Here is an 18,845-nt window from a genome sequence, read left to right on the forward strand (position 1 = left end):
AACGCAGCCTGAAGACTGAGATCTGGGACAGGCGAGCCTGAGAGGTGTGTGGACGCTGGCCAGGTGGTCAAGCGTGGGAAAGGGTTCTTTGTCATTGTTCACAGGACCCAGCCTGTGGCTTTTCAGACCATGTGCACCAGGCAGGGCATCCTCCAAAACAGTCCCCAGAAAGCATATTCTCTCATGTTCTGCAAGGTCTTAGAGGGTCTGACAGGGCTGGGTCCCCGGGGAAGAGCACTTTACCTTCTGACCCTCTTTTCATTTTTACCCAGGACTGGGGTTGGAGCCCAGGCTTCATATATGCTAGGCAAATACTCCACTAGTGAGCTACATCTCCAGACTCTTCTTCTCTTCTCTTCTCCTCTCTTCTCTTCTCTTCTCTTCTCTTCTCTTCTCTTCTCTCTCTCTCTCTCTCTCTGTCTGTCTGTTTTTTTCTCCTTTCTTCTTGTCAAGTAGCTGGGAACCTAGGCATGAATCAGTCGGTAAGTTCAGTGATTTGTCTGAAAAAACACACAAGCAAACAAAAAACAAAAATGAAGGTTAATCTTGTATTTCCCTCTGGGAAGATAGGAGGTAATGAGAAATACGTGTCTCAAAGTATAGTCCAAGGTGGTTAGGGAAATAATTAGTCAAAAGTCAGTAGGTAAGTTTCCCATGAGGACAAAGGCATTGTCTCCTGGCTGGAAGTCCCTCCTGGCTTGCATCTCAGTGTCCTGGAGACCTCATCTTGGTGTCCTCAATTAGCTCAACAGTGACTTAGCCAAACAGGTTCAAGGCCTGCTGTCCAGGGTTGTGAATCATTAGATCAGGGCACACTGGGCAGAGGCCATAAGGAGACAAGAGAAGAGTTGGTGGCCTCTACAGAGGGGGTTGATGGCAAGAAGGTGGGGTTGGCAGACTGTCAACTCCAAGGTCTTAGTGCAGGAGATTAGCCTTCTGGAACCCTGCAGCTGTCAGGATCAGAACCTTTGGCAGTGGTAGAAGGATGGCTGGCTGGCTGGATAACTGGATAGACTGGCTTTTGAGTGGCTAGTTGGAAGAGTAGATGATCAGGTAAGCACATAGAAGGAGGGATGGATGGAGGGACAAGAGGCTAATGGATAGACAGTTGGGTTGGTGGAGGGGAAATTGAATAGCTGGATGTACAAATGGATAGATGGACACCATCTGATGAGCCAGATGTTGGTAAGTGGTAGATGGATTGCATAGAGAGATATTGGAAGGGCCAATGGATTAATGGACGGATGGATAAGCTGGTGAAGGTTAGTTGGTTAGTTGGTTAGTTGGGAGGGAAGATTAGTGAGCACTTTGGTGGACTATTGTGTAGTGAGTTTGACCTAATGCTTGTATTTGGGCCCCCCAAAACTGTTTGCCCTTAAAACAAGAGAAAGACCCTGCCCCTAGTTAATTCTGATTGGTAAATAAAGATGCCAACAGCCAATAACTGGGGAGAAAAGACATAGGCACGGTTTAGGTTTCCTGAGTTTGGGACCTCGAGGAAGGAGCAGGGGGCAAAAGACGCCATGCCTTAGAAGAGTGTGTAGGAGAGAGACAGGGGCCACCATGGGGTAGAGAAGAAGAAGAGCGCCCTGAACTCTGTGTCAAGAGAATGTGGCCCAGAGAGCTGGCTGGCTGAATTAAAAGCAGTCAAGATGGATCATAGAAATTAGTAAATAGTAACTCGGAATTATTGATGGGAGGTGGATACCAACAGCACGGACAGTGGGCAGTTGCCCAGCTCAGTCTATAAAGGCTCTGTGTGTCTTTCATTCAGGAACATAAACCATTGAGGTGGTAGTGATCTCACTCCAGGGTTTATTAAAATATTCCTACTACACTAATGGTTGAATGTTTGTTGGATGGATAAATGATTGGATAGATAGAAAGACAGATGGATGGAAGTAGGTAGATGGCAGGTGCAGGAATCTTTTTAAAAAAGATTTATTTTATTTTATGTGTATAGGCATTTTGCCAGTAAATATATGTGTGTGTGTGTGTGTGTGTGTGTGTGTGTGTGTGTGTATCTCACATGCACACACCTGGTATCATGGATGCCCTGGAGCTACAGTTACAGACAATTGTGAGCTACCATAAGGATGTTAGAAATTGAACCTGAGTGCTCTAGAGGAGTGGCCAGTGCTCTTAACTGCTGAGCCATCTCTCCAGTTGCAGGTACAGAATCTTATCTCCCCACCCTCACCCCCTTTTTGGACATGGTGTCCCTCTGTAGCCTAAACTGGCCTAGAACTCACTATGTAACCCAGACTAGCCTCAAACTGATGGCAACCCTCCTGCTTTGGCCTTTTCAGCGTTGAACTTGTAGGCATGAGCTTTGTACTGGCTGGGTTTGTGTGTCAACTTGACACAGCTGGAGTTATCACAGAGAAAGGAGCCTCCCTTGAGGAAATGCCTCCATGAGATCCAGATGTATGTCATTTTCTCAATTAGTGATCAAGGGTGGGAAGGCCCATTGTGGGTGGTGCCATCCCTGGGCTGGTTGTCTTGGGTTCTATAAGAAAGCAAGCTGAGCAAGGCAGGGGAAGCAAGCCAGTAAGTAACATCCCTCCATGGCCTCTGCATCAGCCCCTGCTTCCTGACCTGCTTGGGTTCCAGTCCTGACTTCTTTTGGTGATGAACAGCAGCATGGAAGTGTAAGCCAAATAAACCCTTTCCTCCCCAACTTGCTTCTTGGTCATGTTTTGTGAGGGAATACAAACCCTGACTAAGACAAGCCCCACTGCCTGAGTTTGATAGAACCTAGTGGGGAACCCCCCACTCAATTCCCGATTCGGTGTGCACCCAAAGAATCATGAAGAGACCGCCCTGATGTAATTACACGAGGTAGTTTAATGACGGAGCTCCGGACCAACGTGCATCCCACACAGGAGATAATGGATGTCGGCCACGAGGCTCAGAAGCTAGGGGTTTTTATGGGGTAAGGGGCTTAGGGGTGTGGAATTCAGCATATCGACACACTATTGGCTTATTCAAACATCAGCAGAAAAATTACATGTACGTGCAGGGTGTCAGAGTTCTGTGAGTTGTTGACTCAGTTTAGATAGCCCTGTTATATCTTCACATTCCCCTTTATCTTTAAGGTTAAGCTGTTCCCAGGAATGTTTTAACTACGGGGCATACCCGGGTTTGTTTTTCTTTATTTTCAGCCCCAGGAAGCCTCTAGGCTCACAAACAACCAGCAATTTCTGAGTACTTTATATGACTTACAGGTCTTGAAATTTCATCTTTTTTTCAAGTTATAATCTCTGTTGTAGTAAATAATACTATTATTACTGGGGGTCTCTACCCCACTTTAAATCATTCAGTTCCCAGATAAAAGACTTTTTTTAATTAATTAATTAATTAATTTGGTTTTTCGAGACAGGGTTTCTCTGTATAGCCCTGGCTGTCCTGGAACTCACTCTGTAGACCAGGCTGGCCTTGAACTCAGAAATCCACCTGCCTCTGCCTCCCGAGTGCTGGGATTAAAGGCGTGCCCCACCACGCCCGGCACGATCTCTTATCCCCATTGCATCTTTCGGCTCCCTTGTGGTCGCTGCTTCAGACCCCAAGCCTGGGAACCAAAGCCCACCTACCTACCTCTCTTCTGCCTAGCTACAGGCTATAGTTATCTTTATTGACCAATCAGGTATAACTTGGGTGACACGTTTACATAGCATCACTTGGTGTGAAAGACTCCGAGAGGAGCCTCTCGCTCAGGCCTTGGGACAATAGCGGACATCCAAGAACTCATGAGAAACCAAGCTTGATGCAAACCACATGAGGCTTTATTTGGGGAAAGCCAGAGCTCTGGGGACGACTCATATCCCATGCAGGGGTAGAGGAGTCGACCTTGAGGGGAAAGGGGTCCCAGTTTTTATAGGCCCTGGGGGGGGGGAAGGAAAAGGGGAGAGTAGGGGATTTCCAGATCTAAACAATGTCTATTCTCAAGAAATGGGTATGGGAGGGGTACAAGGAAAGAGTCTGGTGCAGGTGTAGCAACTCCGGATTGGCCCGGCTGTAGTTGCTGGGGAGATTTTCTGACTCTGTCTTAGCAACCAATATCACAAACACCTGGCAGTGAGATGCAGCAGTGGGCACACACCTGGGTTCAAGGAATGGTCAAAACACTGGCAGACACATGGGTTTAAGGAGTGGCCAGAGCATTGTGCACCTATTTTTCTAAATCAGTGAAGCTAGTTCTGCTAACAATGAAATCTATCTTACCAATTTTAGGGCTTCTGTGACCTTTCATATTTTGTCAGGATCTTTCAGGTGTATGTGAGTATCTCTTCATCCCAAGGGCAACCAGACCTTGGGAGCCAATATTCAGTATTACAATATGATACAGTGCAGCAGACCATTTCAGAAAAGTCATTCGCTAGCCGTGGGCTCTCCTAGATGACATTAGCCTACCCTATTGGGCAGATTCTCTGCAGATCAACAACATGGCTTGTGTGTATGCCTGTGTGTGTGATGTTTGTATGGATATCAGAGGACCATGTTAGCTGTCCTCTGCACCATCCACCTTGCTTTATTGAGACAGGATAACTCACTGGCCTGGAACTCACCAAGAAGGGGAACCTTCTAGCTGGCACACCCCAGGGACTTGACGTCTCTGTCTTGCACTGGGATTAACATCACGTGCCTAGCACCTTTCACCTGGGTTCTGAAGGTCAAACTCTGACCCTTATACTTGCATCACAAGCACTTTACCAATTTTGCCATCTCCCTAGTCACTGGGTTATATTGTTTTTAAACCATGACTTAGGGTGGAAACCATAGTTACAAAGGTATTCCCCAGTCATTTATTGACACTAATCAACGCATGACTAAACATATGTCTGTCATCCTCTGACTTTCAAGTGTAACACATTTGATGACAAAGATGATGTCATCTTCTGACAGAAGTCATGAAGGAGAAGCTAAGGCTAGTGGATGACTTTCCTGAAATGGTCTACCTTTGTTTGTTTGTTTGTTTTTGTTTTTGTTTTGTTTTTGTTTTTTCATTGTCTGTGATGGATGAGCTCTTGGAGGCAAGGCCTGAGAGATTTCATCTCAGGTTTGATTCTTGCTATTGATATGCTTTTTCTGTCATTAGTAAATTAATATAACAATTCCTGGGCATTAGTTCACCCTATTGGGCAGATTTTTTGCAGATCAACAAAGATGTACCCTTTTTAGCAATGCTGTATAGGCAAATATATGATTTCTTAACTCCAAATAGTAATCCTATAGAATTCTTAAGATTGTACAAGGAATCTTGGGCCCTCTGTAATATGAAAACTGAAGTAGGACTCTGCAGGCCTTCATATGTCACAAGTTAATTGTACTAGGATAGAAAGTAGGAGTGTAACGGATTTAGGATTAAGGATAACATTCCTTTAGGCTGTAAACTGTTATCTGATAACTAAAGTCCATAAACTGGGAATGAATCATTTCTTTTAGGTGCAAGGACAGAAGATAAAATATTGACTGGATTTACCTATACAAAACTTCAATACTAATGAGGCATTAGTCAGATGGTAAGCCTCTCAGAAATGTGCTAACTTAGAATTATAGTTTTAAACTCTCAGTGAAACTGTGCAGCTAGTGGCAGAAAAGGATGTTAGGTTGGACAACCAGCCTTGATGGAAGCACATGTAAACATCTCTGTTGTAACTCCTTGTACTGGCTAGTTTTGTGTCAACTTGACACAGCTGGAGTTATCACAGAAAAAAGAGCTTCAGTTGAGGAAATGCCTCTATGAGATCCAACTGTAAGGCATTTTCTCAATTAGTGATCAAGGGGGAAAGGCCCCTTGTGGGTGGGACCATCTCTGGGCTGGTAGTCTTGGTTCAATAAGAGAGCAGGCTGAGCAAGCCAGGAGGCAAGCCAGTAAAGAACATCCCTCCATGGCCTCTGCATCAGCTCCTGTTTCCTGACCTGCTTGAGTTCCAGTCCTGACTTCCTTTGGTGATGAACAGCAGTATGGAAGTGTAAGCCGAATAAACTCTTTCCTCCCCAAGTGCTTCTTGGTCATGATGTTTGTGCAGGAATAGAAACCCTGACTAAGACACTCCTTAATCAATTTATAATGTGAATTTAGGTTTGAATTTTTGTGAACTTCTGAAAAAGGAGGCTTGGAATAGCTAATGTGATCTAGTCTCCTGAAAAAGTACCAAAACTAGGAACAAGGACATTAAGTAGGCAGAAGGAGATCAGAAGAGAAGCAAAATAGAAGCAAAGTAGAAGCAGAAGAGACAGCAGAATACAGCAGAACACTGCAGAACACAGAAAAATACAGCAGAGCACAGCAAAACACAGCAGAGCACAGCAGAACACAGCAGAATACAGAAGAACACAGCAGAGCACAGCAGAACACTGCAGAACACAGCAGAGCACAGCAGAACACAGCAGAACACAGAAGAATACAGCAGAATACAGAACACAGCAGATCACAGCAGAACACAGCAGAGCACAGCAGTACACAGCAGAGCACAGCAGAACACTGCAGAACACAGAAGAACACAGCAGAATACAGAAGAACACAGCAGATCACAGCAGAATACAGCAGAACACAGCAGAATACAGAAGAACACAGCAGATCACAGCAGAATACAGAAGAATACAGCAGAACACAGCAGATCACAGCAGAACACAGCAGTACACAGCAGAACACAGCAGAGCACAACAGAACACAGAAGAACACAGAAGAACACAGCAGAACACAGCAGAACACAGCAGAATACAGAAGAAGACAGCAGAACACAGCAGAGCACAACAGAACAGCAGAATACAGCAGAACACAGGAGAATACAGAAGAACACAGCAGATCATAGCAAAACACAGCAGAATACAGAACACAGGAGAATACAAAAGAACACAGCAGATCACAGCAGAGCTGGGGAGAAAGAGAAGAGAGAAAGGAAAGGAGTGTCTAACAGAGCTGAGGAGCTGAGAAGAGAGGCGAGGCAAGACAGAACACACAGAGCAGAGAAGGCGCTGGAGAGAGAGCAGAGAGCAGTGGGCAGGCTTCTCACTGTGAGACAGGCTAGAACAGGCTTCCTACCAACAAGGACAGGTGTTTTTCCTAACAGACTTGGGTTTCCTTCATTTAGCAATAGAAAGGTAGAAGCTTTTTCTTTCTCTATGCAATGAAGGTTACAGCTTAATTTTCGTCTAGAATGAGTGAGTTCTTTCTACACTGATGCTTGGGCTTTTGCTCCAGCGTGTGTGTGTGTGTGTGTGTGTGTGTGTGTGTGTATAAATGTGTGTGTGTAAGTATTTAAGTTAATGAGACAGATTGTTGGCCCCAACAAAAGGGTGAATGTCTGTATGAATGTAAGTATGTTTCTGTGCACATTTGCTTGTATAAAAGTTTTTTTTTCCCCTGTGGGAGTGACTTTCTTCTCCTGGTTCAATAAAAGTTAATTGCTCCAGGCCTCCCTATCCCCTGGCCAGTGAGGGGCAAGGCTTCCAGGCCAGATCGAAAGGAACCCTGGCAATTAATCCTTTACTTAATTTCCAACTATTTAACAACTGAGCTTTAATTCGCCTGAGGCCTGTGGCTTCTGGCTTCAGAGTCACATAGTCAAGGCAGGAAAATATTATTATCGACAGCAACTTTTATTCTCTCCAAACCAAGTTTTGCCCCCACCCCTCCACACTCCCAAAATCTTCTCTACCTTGTCCCCATGGGCTGAGCCCAGAACTTTACCTGAGAAGCACCAGACACAGGCCAGAGTGAGGTCTGGAGAAGTGGGGTCACTCTAGTTTGATAGTGCAGTTCTCAATGGTGTGACCACTGGCCAAGTGAGTCCAGTGTCCTTTAGAACAAGTGGTCACATGATCCTGAAAGCCCAAAGCCAAAATCTAGGTATGTACTCAAGAAAAATGAATGCCAGGTGGTGGCACACACCTTTAATCCCAGGACTCAAGAGGCAGAGGCAGGCAGATCTCTGTGAGTTTGAGGCCAGCCTGGTCCAGAGGGAGTTACAGGACAACCAGGGCTATACAGAGAAACCTTGTCTCAAAAAAAAAAAAGTGTAATTTCCCACAAACCTGGAATCATTATTCGTGCACCCAGAGTTAAACAAACCATACGTTCATTAGCTGATAAATGAGTAAATCTAGAATCCAGGCTGGGTATGGCGGTACACAGCTGTGGGTCCAGCACTTGTGCAGAGGATGCAAAGTGTGAGGCCAGCCTGAGTTACAAAATGAGACCCTACCTCAAAAAAAGCCATGCCCAATGGCAAAAAACACATGTGGTTCCTTTTGTAAAGCAGAGTCTCATTTAAGGATTTATCCGTAAATGTACTGTTAAATGTCTCATGAAGGCCCCTGCCTGCCATCCTAGCATACAGCAATTGTAAATGTACTATTAAGTGTCTCATGATGGCCCCTGCCTGCTATCCTAGCATACAGCAACTGGAGGCAGGAGGTTCAGAAGTTCAAGGTCATCCTCTACCACATAGAAAATTCAAGGACAGCCTGGACTATCCTTGATTGACACGCCTTTAATCCCAGCACTCGGAAAACAGAGACAAGGTAACCTCTATGAGTTCAGGGCCAGCTTAGTCTATCAAATAAGTTCCAGGACAGCCAAAGCTACATAGGGAAACCCTGTCTCAAAACAAAACAAAACAAAAAAACAACAACAAGTCAAAACAAAACCAAAAGTTATAAAGTATTAACACATGCCCCAACATGGGTGAATTTTGGAAAATGTTGTGCTAAATGAAAGGAGCCAGAAAACAAAACAAAATACTGTAGGAGTCCGTTCATATGACTCACCAGAGAAGAAAATCCTTGGTGCCCTGGTGTTGTGGTTTGAATAGAATGGTCCCCATAGACTCATGTGTTTGAATGCTTATCCCATAGGCCTTCTGCTGCCTGTGGATAAAGATGTAGAACTCTCAGCTCCTTTTCCAGCATTCCTCTGACCTGCGCGCTGCCATGCTTCCTCTGAACTGTAACTCATCCCAGTTAAATGTTTTCCTTTATAAGAGTTGCTTTGGTCATGGTGTCTCTGTTGGCTTACAGACAATTAATTCTACTAGACTTCCTCCCAGTGACCTAATAGCAGCTTATCATCACCTGCGCCATAACTAACTGTGCTGTCACCAGGTGTGGGTGGCCTGCCATGTGAAAGAGGATGCTTGCCTACCTCAACCCCTCCTCCTCCTCTTCCTCCTCTTCCTCCTCTTCCTCCTTCCCCCCTCCTCCTCCCTCTTTCTCTCTCTGTTCCCATGTGTTCTGGCCAGCCTCTCTTCCTCTCTTTCTGTCCTCTGATCCCCCCTTCTACCCCTTCACCAAGTCCTCCTCCCCCTTTCCCACAATAAGCAATAACCTTCCCTTATGTCACGTCTGTCACGTGGTGTGATTTCTCAGGGGGACAGCTTGGCAAGAGCCTGCCAGGTATCCCCGTTCCCTGCCACCACCACACTATATTTCATAACACGGGTGCCAGACTTGGGAGGTTCTTCTGGTGTTTGGGTCTAAGTCACACAACAGGACCCTACATTCAACCTACAACAACTATACTTTCTGGCTCACCTACTGCTCTTCAACCCATCCGCTAATGACATTTAGGTAAGTTTCCCTGTTGGTCTTTTTAACTTCTCCCGGAGTCTGAGGAAGCAACCTACGCATCTCCAGTCCGAGTCGCAGTCTCCTCGGAGCTGCAACCCTGCCATTTCCGTAGGCCTTACTGGGCTACTATGTCCCTTCTCTGTTCTTCCTCAAAACTTTCCTGTGGATGAAATCCTCTACCAGAGCATGGTTCTCATTCTCACCTTCTGGCTTCCTCAAAAACCCTGGTCCCAGGCAACGAGTCTCTCCTCTGACCCCCGTTAACCCACACAATGACCTCTGAATGGTTTGGCTTTCCTTTTTTCCTCCCTGAGTCTGACGATGCCCATGGCTCCAGGCTCCAGGGACATTCTGCTTCCCTTTCTCACCCACAGGAACGATCCTCTCATTCCCCCGCCCCGCAGCCTCTACACTGGTTCTAAATGTATTTGCCTTCCAATCATATTTCTACAAATACTACGAGCAATCGGCGAAATGGGAAAGGATTCTCTATTTCTCTTCTCTCTAAATCCCGTTTCTTCCTGCCTGGTCTCAGTTAAACAACTCCTGAGATGTATCGATCATTTGTCTGTAAATTCCAAATTCCAGCTCAAATCCTCTCCCTCCCTGCGGCCCAGTTCTGGGGCTGCCCGCGTGAACCTGCTTCCCCGTCCCCCTCCTGCCGCTGGCTTGCACTAGGAACGCCCTGTCTCTCTTCATAGACTCAGAATTTATTCCTATCTTCCAGATTCTCACGGACACAGACAAATGATTCTCAAATATTTTATATGTTTACTTGCTCTCTTCTACGTCTCCACTCTTAAAAACCTTTTATCTCTGATTTCTTTACATTCTGTCCTCAAAATAAATGTATATCTTAAGTTTATGCTGTAAATGCTCATCTAAGGATTTATAAATTGCTCATTGGGTATGGATTAAAATCTACATAATCTACAATAATATTTGGCTTTATTCAGCTCTCGTTTAGGACATATATATTTGTATGTAACTCAAATTCAACTCTATGTGTATGTAACTTGGATTTAACTCTCTGTAGATGTCCATATAATTTGGATGCAATTCTCATTGAAGGAAAAAAAACAAAAACAAAAACTGACAGATCTACAAAGAAAAATGTTTTCAATGTTAATAACCATGTGACTTTACCATCTTAATATGAGCACACTGAATTATAAAACTGCTCAGCCCTAGTGAACTGTTTATTATCTTGTCACCTTTTAGACTAAGAAAGCAACAAGTCTAATTTAATTTGGTATGGATTTTTGTGTGATGATAAAGATCAAAGTTATTCTTTCTCTTTCCTTTCCTTCCCTTCTCTTTCCTTTCCTTTCTTTTCTCTTCTTTTCTTTTTTTCTTTCCGAGACAGGGTTTCTCTGTGTAGCCCTGGCTGTCCTGGCGCTCACTCTGCAGAGATCTCTTGAACTCAGAGATCTGCCTGCCTCAAAGTTATACTTTACCACATACTGTGTATGCGATTCACCCTAATTTAAAATGTTTCTTATATGATGGTGACATTTCAGATCATAAAGGTAATTCAGATTAACAAGAGCTAATTTAGAATGTGTGCCTAACCACTCGTGTCTTTGCTGGCACAGGGCCACGGAATGCTTGCTTGTGTGAAGGGCCACAGCACGCACACTTGTGTGAAGGGCTGCTGCTGCTGCTTCCCCCTACCGCCAGCCACCACGGCTACATTCACCTCTTGTTTTTCTTTCCACTAGATCTAATATAATAGGGATTTGGCTGTTATTTAAATATGGATAATTTTGAAATCGTTTCATAATGTTCCACTGCTGTTTTATGCTGTTTTGCCTTATTGCTAGCACAGAAAATGTGTCTTACGATAAGGTGAAGTCATCTTTCCCATGTCCCTCCTCTACAGGAAAAAAACCCTCATCTCCTGAGCCTAATGGCCAGACTGCCTCTGTGCGCAGTGCCACAGAGACCACAGGAACCTGGGAACACTGTCTGGGCAGCGGACCATGGGCGAATCTTTGTTGTTTTAATTGATCTATGACATCGGGATTAAAATTTATCCTTTCAGATCTCTGACCACATTGCTGACTGTAGCTTGACAGCTCGAGAACAGGCAAGGAGCTTCTTAGCCCCAGGTAATCCGCCACTGTGGTAGCTCATTAGCTAGTTAAGATCTCTTATTTAAAAAGCAAACAGGTTCGCCTTGCTCACGGGCTTCATGATAAAAGGTTAAACCGGGTTTAGATGTCACTTTTTGCTGCTCCTTTATCTAAAGGAGCTCACTCTGTAGTGACTGCTCCCAGTGATCATGTCTCATGGTTAATTATTAAATAAAATTTGTGTAAGATCTGAAGATATGAAAACCTAACTTATGAGGATCAAGGAAAATATCTGAAGGTCTAGGAAGGTGTTTTGAGCTTGGTAAGTGCAAGTTGTGGAGGTTGTGACAAACTTGAAGGTGACAAGAAAGTAGTTAAGGCACAAAAAAAGGGACAAAACAGCTTCCAATGTCTTCCCCTCACTATGTACTGTTAAATTGGGACTTTAAAAGCTCAGAGTTGCCGGGCGTGGTGGCGCACGCCTTTAATCCCAGCACTCGGGAGGCAGAGGCAGGCGGATTTCTGAGTTCGAGGCCAGCCTGGTCTACAAAGTGAGTTCCAGGACAGCCAGGGCTATACAGAGAAACCCTGTCTCAAAACAGCAGCCACCACCCCAAAAAAGTTCAGAGTTCAAATATTGATCAGTGGAGTTCTGATCAATTAATCTGGTTCCGGTAAAACATTCCATTATATAACCAACTATCATAGTCACTAGTTTAAGATTTTGTTTCGTTAGTTGTCTTTTAACTACAGATTTAAAATGTCTGCAGTGACCCCCAACCATAAAATTATTGTCATTGCTACTTCATAACTGTAACTTTGCTACTATCACTAATTATAATGTAAATATCTGACATGCAGGATACCTAATGCACAACCCCTGGGAAAGGACCTTCCAAGCCTCCGTCCCCCAAAGGGGTCCTGACCCACAGAGAGCACACCACTGTGCTAACGGTGCCACGCTCTTTATAGACCTTTGGGGGTCACCTATTGAAACTGTAGCATCTGCTTTCCCGAGTCTGTGATCCTTCTACAGAATGAAGGAATGTCTCTGAGATACCATGTTCCATTGGCGTAATGGCAACAAGCCTCTCTCCCTTCTTCCTTAACTTCTTCCCAGGGTTGCTTGGGAGATGAAATGAGATCGTTTCTATGAAAGCTCTTAGTAAGCGGCTCTGTGCTGGGCAGATGTTCCTCCAGCTGTGAGCCAGGGATGAGAGCCCAGCTCTGGCACCACCTCCTCCACTTGCTCCCAGCCCCACAAAGCTGTGGGCTCAAGGGAGGGGGCATGCTCCCCAAGCGTGAGCCTTGGCTATTAGGGTTCTCCTGATTGGGGTAATTTTGTGCTTCGGAGTTCCAGGTGGGTGGTAGTGCATCTCCACTTTCTTGGTAGCTCTGTCCCACAGAAAACTCCAGCGAGGGACCACAGTGGGGAACAGGCTGGAGTGCTGGGCATGCCAGGAGGATTGGCCCCTCAGGCTTGGAAGATGCTTGCTCAGACTGTGAGATGCTTGCCTTGCAAACACAAGGACCTGACCTGAACGCCCAGGACCCACATTAAAACAAAATAAACAAACAAACAAACAACACAAAAGACTGAAATTGTAATGGAGAAAGGATGGTTGGTCCTTGGGGCTCACTGGCTGGGCAGCCTACCCTGCTAGATAAGTTTCAGGCCAGGGTGGGATCTGATGTCCTGTTCAGAAAGGTGGATGGCTGTTGAGAAACAACACTCACACTCAGATACCACACATACACACACACACACACACAGAGCACACACCACACACACATACATCCTACACACATTCCACACACACACATATACCACACATACACACACCACATACATATACATACATACCCCACACACATACCACACATATACACATCACATGCATATACACACTACACACAAGTACATACCACATCTCTCACACACGCACACACATATGCACACACTACACACATATACACACCATATACACATACATATAGCACACACACCATGCATATACATAAATACTTACAACACAAATATACACATAGCACACCTTCAGACCCCCCTACACACACATTTTAAGCAGAGCAGGAGAGAGGGAGGGGAGAAGGGAGGGAGGGAGGGATGTGAAGAAATCCTTATCAGCACCTTTAATTTTCACTACTACTGTTTGTTGTTCTCAACTGCCTCAGTTTTGCAGTAATTTTATTTATTTTTTTATTTTATTACGTGTGTGTGTGTGTGTGTGTGTGCCTGCGTGCGTGCGTGCGTGCACAGTGGTTGGAGGGATGAGAGAACATCCTTGGGAGTTTGTTCTCTCTTCTCACTGTGGGTTTCAGGAACTGTACTCAGGTCATCAGGCCTGGTGGCAATTCCCTGAGCTTTCTCACTGGCTCTGATTTGTTTCATTATCTTTTAACATTTATTTCATTTTTAATTATGTGTGGAGGGGATGTGCATGTAAGTGCCCTCAGAAGCCAGAGGTGTTGGACTCCCTGGTTGTGTGCTGCCTGGTGTGGCTGCTGGGATCCGGATCCAGACCCACCGAGCCACCCCTCCAGTCGGTTTTATTTTTTGAGGCGTGGTTTCCCAATGCAGCCCAGGCTAGCTTCACTCAGCACCTTCCATCCTGGTGCTCACAGCCCTGAGTCCAGCTCTGCACTGTCATGCCCTGCTCTGTGGTACGGTTTATGTTTCAGAAGCACATTGTGAAGTGACATAGTCTGTTCCCTTCAACAAGAAGGTATCAAAGGGGGAAAATGGATTTAAAAAGTGAGGTTCCCAGCCTGGCAGTAGTGGCACACTCCTTAAATCTCAGCACTCAGGAGACAGAGACAGGTGGCTTTCTATGGTTTTGGAGCTGGCCTGCTCTACAGAGCAAGTTCCAGGTCAACCAGGGCTACACAGAGAACAGAGAAGCACAGTGATGATGATAGATAGACAGACAGATGCTAGATAGATAGATAGATAGATAGATAGATAGATAGATAGATGATAGGCAGATAGACAGACCGATGATAGATAGATAGATGATAGACAGATAGACAGACAGATGATAGATAGATAGATAGATAGATAGATAGATAGATAGATGCATAGATGATAGATAGAAGACAGACAGACAGACATGAGGTTCCCAGGGAACTAACCAGACCAAACAAGTTTAAATCCTGTTTACTAGCTGTGTGACCTTGGGCATGTCACGTCACTTCTTTGTTTCAGTTTCTCTACAAACAAGGAACAGTGCTAGCCTTGAGGACTGATCCATGTAAGGCTGAGGACTGACCATGTAAGGCTGAGGACTGACCATGTAAGGCTGAGGACTGACCATGTAAGGCTGAGGACTGACACATGTAAGGCTGAGGACTGATCCATGTAAGGCTGAGGACTGACCATGTAAGGCTGAGGACTGACACATGTAAGGCTGAGGACTGACACATGTAAGGCTGAGGACTGACACATGTAAGGCTGAGGACTGACACATGTAAGGCTGAGGACTGACCATGTAAGGCTTAACTCTTTGCTAAGTTTTCTGTTATAGCATCACCAGAGAGGAGGGGATATTTCATTAGTTAAAATCCCTTTATTGCCGGGCGTGGTGGCTCACGCCTTTAATCCCAGCACTCGGGAGGCAGAGGCAGGCGGATTTCTGAGTTCGAGGCCAGCCTGGTCTACAAAGTGAGTTCCAGGACAGCCAGGGCTATACAGAGAAACCCTGTCTCGAAAAACCAAAAAAAAAAAAAAAAAAAAAAAAAATCCCTTTATTTAAAAAAAAAGGGGGGGGGAGCTGGAGGGATGGCTCAGCGGTTGGGAGCACTGGCTGCTGTTCTGGAGGTCCTGAGTTCAGGTCCCGGCAACTGCATGGTAGCTCACGGCCATCTGTGATGGGATTGGATGCCCTCTTCTGGTGTGTCTGAGGACAGCTGCAGTGTGTTTGCATGTGATAAATAAATAAATCTTAAAAAAAAAACAATCCCTTTATTCTTTTCTTGAAAAGACAGGCTCTTGCTATATAGCTCTGGCTGGCTTGGTGATCTTGGTTGTAGACCAGGCTGGCCTTGAATTCGAAAGGGCTGCCTCTCTTTGTACTTTTTTTTTCCCCCGTTTTTTCGAGACAGAGTTTCTCTGACCTGGCACTCACTTTGTAGACCAGGCTGGCCTTGAACTCAGAAATGTGCCTGCCTCTGCCTCCCAAGTGCTAGGATTAAAGGCGTGCGGCACCACCGCCCGGCCTTTCTTTGTACTTTGAGTGCTGCAATTAAAGGTGTGTGCCACCACTCCAGGTGACACTGCCATTATTATGGTATTGTTATTATTTATTTTTTGTCATTTATAAACACGGTTTCTCTTTGGAGCCCTGGCTGTCCTGGAACTCTGTCGGCCAGACTAGGCTGAACTCAGACATCCTCTTGCTTCTGCCTCCCAAGTGCTGGGATTAATCACGGCTCCTCTACATTGCCTTATTTTTACAAGGAGCACTTATTATTATACCATGTGCTGTTGGCTAGAGACCTTCCTGCATGTAAGGCACTGTCCAAACCCCTGAGCACACAAGAAACCGAGTGGTTTGGGCGTGTTAAGGGGGAGGCTTATCATGTGACCATGTGTGCCTCTTGCAAAACTCCAGTAGCATAGAGCACCACAGATAGAAAGGTGAGTCTGCCCTGCTCTCCCCCTCCACGTCTGCCAGGAAGCTGGTACACTGGACACCAGGACTTGGTCTGTTTCTGGGGCAGTGTGGGATGTCTGAGGAGGTGGAGTCTTCCTGTCAATATAAGGCGCTGGGTCACTTCCTCTCTTCCTGCTGAGCTTGCTCCACACTGCATCGGCCCAACAGTAAGGAGAAACCTGGAGGCGAGGGTGGGGGCAGAGTTATACCCCCACCTCACCCCTGCTACTACCGGCTCCTTGGCCCTGCAGCCCAGGCAAGGTCCTCCTTCATCGTGCTTTTTGTCTATCTCTCCTAATGCCACCTTACACCATCGTCTATTTCCCTTCCCGAGGTGTGGCCTCAGCACTTCCAAGATGAAGGGGACAAACAGTAGTTTTCCGGGTCACTCCTGGGAGTCCCCAACAGTGGTGTAGGAAGGGCGTGACCAAGACGGTATTGGGGCCGGGGCCGGGACAGAGACCTGGGGCAGGACTACAGTTGTGGTTGGTGGGGCCAGGACTGCCCTCTTAGCCTCCATAGACAGCTGCACTGTCTGTCACTTTTCCTTCCTTCCCTGTGCATTGTGGGGCTGGGTCTTCGCTTTCCAAGATAATGTTTGGACATGGCCTCTGCCACCACATATCTCCCCTCCCTACGAGGCTCCCAAGCTAGCGTAGTCCTCTTGTCAGCTTTCCACTCTCCCAAACTCTCCCAGGATGCTCTGAGAGTGGATCTTTTCGCTGTGTCCTCATCCTCATCCTGCACCCCAATACAGGGCGCTGTGAGGTTATGCGCATGCTCCTAGCCGACCAGGGCCAGAGCTGGAAGGAGGAGGTGGTGACCTTGGATGTTTGGGAGCAAGGCACATTCAAGGCTTCCTGTGTGAGTGATTGTCTCCCTCTCCCCCTTGGGGATGAGGTTGGGGCGCAGCCTTAGGGTGCTGTGTCTAGGGCTGGGGGCAGCCAGGTTCAGCACCCCTTACAGAGAGGTCTTCTCCCAGCTGTTTGGACAGATCCCCAAGTTCCAGGATGGAGATCTCACCCTGTACCAATCCAATGCTATCCTACGGCACCTGGGCCGCTCCTTCCGTGAGTCCAGAAGCCAAGCCCTGAGAGACACCTGAGATGTTCCTCAAAATGTCCTGGGGCTTTGAATTGCCTCACCTGCAGCCACCAATGTCCCACCTGGGTCACCCTAGAGGATCATGCAGGGCCCAGGTTCCAGAAGGCTACTGGTGTGCTGCTGGGCTGTCTGCTGTCTGTACAGCCAGGGCTGTGAGTTTCCAACTTGTATCATTTTTCTAATGGCATCCCAGAGGTAGGCAGGGAAGACCTCCAAAGCAAGGTTAGAGAGTAGGCCCAGGCTGAGACGGAGTGGACATGTAGGGACAAGTACAGAACCTGAGCCTGCTGCCTGCCCGCTGACCCAGGGCTCTATGGCAAAGACCAGCAAGAGGCAGCACTGGTGGACATGGTGAACGATGGACTGGAAGACCTATTCAGACGCATTGCCCAGCAGTATCACCATATCCTTGTATGTAGGAGCCACAGGCTAGTGACCAAGCGGGGTGGGCAGGAAAGGGAGATCACTTCGGTCACTCTGTCTGCACCTTTCTGACCACAGAAGGAGCTTCCGGGACACCTGAAGCCATTTGAAACTCTCCTGGCCCAGAACAGGGGTGGCCAGTCCTTCATTGTTGGTGACCAGGTGAGCATTGGGTAGGCCTTTCCCCACCCACTCATTGCCAGATCCTTTCTCAGAGGGGTAAACTGAGGCCAGATGCAGAGGCAGAAGCAGGGAGCACCCAGTGTTTTGCTCTGTGAAGCTTCTCCCAGTCCTGCCTCAGCTCCAGCCCCGTCACACCCTTGTCCTGTAGATCTCTTTCTCGGACTACCGCCTGCTGGATGTGCTTCTGAACCTCGAGCTCCTGTTTCCTGGTTACTTGAATGACTTTCCCCTGTTCTCCGCCTATGAAATCCCGACCCAAGCTCAAGGCCTTCCTGGAGTCTCCAGAGCACGTGAACCGGCCCCTTGCTGCTTGCATAAAGATGTGAGTCCACCTGCCTTCCCCAGCCCCCACCCCAGACCAATAAAACTGATGGCAGGAGCCAGTGCAGGGCTCGTCCTTAATCCTAACACTTGAGAGGCAGAGGCAGGCGAATCTCTGTGGGTTCAAGGTCAGCCTGGTCCACAAAGTTCCAGGACAGTCAGGGCCTATCGAAAAAGAAAAGGAAAAAAAAAAAAAAAAAGCAAAAACACAACACAAAATAAAAAAACGGAATGGCAGAAAGCTGTACTGTGAGCTTAAGGGGCAAGGATGAAGACACTGTGTAGACACATAGGCCACCCTTGCTAAAATGTCTGGCCCAGAGCTGCCAGGAAAGAGGGCCTTTGGGGCTCTAAACCTCCAAGTCCTACTAGAGGACTTCCTGCTGGGAGGTGACTGACCTTTAATCCTACAGGGTTCCCTCATCCAAGAGGAATACAGCTATAGCCCTAAGGGTATCAGCTAGTTAATGCCTCATTTGGTGAACTCATTCTGGGC

The 18,845-nt window shown here is 46.6% G+C and overlaps 1 pseudogene across 1 annotated transcript; it reads left to right on the top strand.

Moving 5' to 3' along the window:
* The first annotated feature begins 16,309 nt into the window (after positions 1–16,309).
* Positions 16,310–18,411, top strand: LOC110285955 (glutathione S-transferase P 2-like; annotated as a pseudogene). Its single transcript, XR_015046147.1, has 6 exons — positions 16,310–16,574; positions 17,076–17,182; positions 17,301–17,388; positions 17,730–17,833; positions 17,924–18,007; positions 18,177–18,411. The product of XR_015046147.1 is annotated as a glutathione S-transferase P 2-like (transcript).
* Positions 18,412–18,845: the final 434 nt, after the last annotated feature.

The sequence above is a fragment of the Mus caroli genome, unplaced genomic scaffold (genome assembly GCF_978045245.1).
Source record: "Mus caroli unplaced genomic scaffold, Mus_caroli_1 scaffold_20, whole genome shotgun sequence".
Lineage (NCBI taxonomy): Eukaryota > Metazoa > Chordata > Mammalia > Rodentia > Muridae > Mus > Mus caroli.